This window comes from Plasmopara halstedii, assembly GCF_900000015.1.
Source record: "Plasmopara halstedii genome assembly, contig: Scaffold_2904, whole genome shotgun sequence".
Lineage (NCBI taxonomy): Eukaryota > Oomycota > Peronosporomycetes > Peronosporales > Peronosporaceae > Plasmopara > Plasmopara halstedii.
The window spans coordinates 1,053,772-1,056,211 of NW_020189809.1; positions in this window are offsets into that span (position 1 = coordinate 1,053,772).

Sequence of the window (2,440 nt, forward strand, 5' to 3'; positions counted from 1 at the left end):
ATCTCATGAGATATTTGTAATACCCATCGACCAAGTCGAGTGTACTGTTCTTCGTACATCCGACCATGTTGTAACATCCTTCCTGCCGGAATGGTGGAGGCGTTGAGCTTATTGTAAGCATAAAGATACGCCACTTGCCGTTAGGCTTCCGAACACAAAACATGGGGAGGCCTAATCTCACGTACCATCCCTGCGTCGTGCTTCGCACGGAAAAAGACGTCAATGACGTCGCACTGCTCCTTGGGCAGGGACCATTGGCGTGTTACGCAGTATTTGGTTCCCGGAACCAGATCGAACTCATGACGCACACATCGATCCGGAGGTTGGACCGAAGGCGGGTCTTTGGAGACGACGTCTTGATATTCCTTTACCAAAGGATTGTACGGATCCAAGGGATTCCGTAGGATCGACGACCCACATCATGCGTTCAGCACTCTCATGGTGTCTTCCAAGACAGCTTCACTCAGAAGCGACGACGAGTTTATCTCCTCGTCCGGTCGTATAGTGACCGCTTCGGCCAAATCGCCTGCCTTCAAGGCAATACCGAACTCTTCAAGGGACACCTCGTCTAGCTCAAGAAGAGCATCTGCTGCAGGCATAGCCTTGAGGCGGACGTCGTCATCTTCCTCCCCCGTCATACCGTTGACGAGAGTGTATAAGTGTGCACCATTGTCTACGGTAAACACACCGTGGATCAGGGTCGACGCCCGGCGTCTTGCAGCCTACAAACGGCGTCGCCGTCACCTCTGTACAGAGGTTCCATGTCTCGGTGAGACCAGGGTGAACACGCATTTCGCGTCGTCCGGTGTCACCCTCACTGTTCGCTTCTTTGGATGTTATCTACAACATTCGACGAAGGGCTGCTAACCCCGCAGTCTTCGTCCAGTGGATAACGTGCCATTCCAAGCGCATCTCAAGGGCCGCGCCCAAGATGCCTCGGACTCTGTCCAACCATGCCATCAATGGCATGCAGCGACGGCTTCGCAACAAGAGCAGTGCTCAGTTGTTTACGTGCCACTTCACGGCATCACGGGGGCCTCGCCCTCGATGCCTCGGCCCTTGGCCGACCAGGACACGCATGACATGTAGCGACTGCTCCGAAACTTGAGCAACGCTCAGTGGATTACGCGCCACTCCAATCAGCCCGCGAGTCGCACTCGAGACTACTGTCCGATACACCGTTGGTGTCTATCAACTCGGACATTCCAATGTCCAGTACGTTGACCGCCTCGGTCCAGTGCTCTCGCCAATAGCGCTTTTGTCTCATAGCAGAGGTGGTTTCATAACTCGCCAAAGCTCCACCAGCCAAGGTCTTTGATCTCCTATCAATCCATGGATCATGGTGTTCCAACCATGCCATTCCTAGGATGAGGTGATACCTTGTATCCAAGTCTGAAACTTGACAGCGTTCCACGCTATCAAAGTCAAGGAACTTGACTACGAGGTCCACAGGGACTTTCGGGACCGTGACACATGTCCCCGTCGCTAGGCGAACAGTGACGATGTCACCCAGCCGCGCATTCAGCGCCTCAGCATACAGCTTACTTCTGTCCATCGTGAAACGTCGAGAATAATTGCCGGACGCCCCAGAATCAATGAGGATCTTCCATGGCTTCTCGAAGCCCTTTACGGTCACCTCTACGACCAGCAAGCCTGGCTTGCATACACGTTCCGTGTTCAAGAGCACGGAGCTCTTCGGGGCTGGGCCCTGATTATCCCTCCGTGAGGCTCAACAAATATCAGTTCTTCCCCAGTAGGTCGCCCCGTGCCTACTGGGTGGTGTCGTTTACCCACGACTAACCAGACTGGTAGCCATTGGGGCGATGGTGTAAAGAACCTTGACGCGCCTTGCGCAGGGGGCAACCGTTCCGCAGGTGACGAATGTCTCTCCTGAAAAACACCGTTGTGTGTTTGTGTTCTACCCAGCAGCTCGGAGCTCTGCTCCTCGTCCTCAGCGTAGCTGAGATCCATGGGCATTGGTCCGCTCGACGAGCTGTTGGAGTGTGCATTCCAACCAAGTCGTGTCGACTTGAAATTGAATTCGGCATTCAATGCCACATTCACCGCCTCTTCAAACAAAGACGGATGCACATAGAAGACTTCCATTCTGGTCACGCCAGTGCTGAGGCCTTCCATAAAGACGGTCACTGTGACTGCCTCCGGAAGGGGATTTGACGCCATCCCGACAATAAGAGTGCGCATCTCTTGGGCAAAGTCCACCGATTCCTTGTTGCCCTGTCGGGCGGCAAGGTAGCGCGATTGTACGCGATATGCCTGGTTAGGCGGCGAGAACACTCTTGGGAGCTGCAATTTCAGCTCCACCCAGGAGGGAAACGCAGCTTCTACCGAAGTGCCGCACGTCAGTGCCCTTTGTCGCGCTCTACCACCAAGCTTTGAGATGGCTAGCGCCACGCGCTGTTGCTCGGTCTGGAGCATGGCG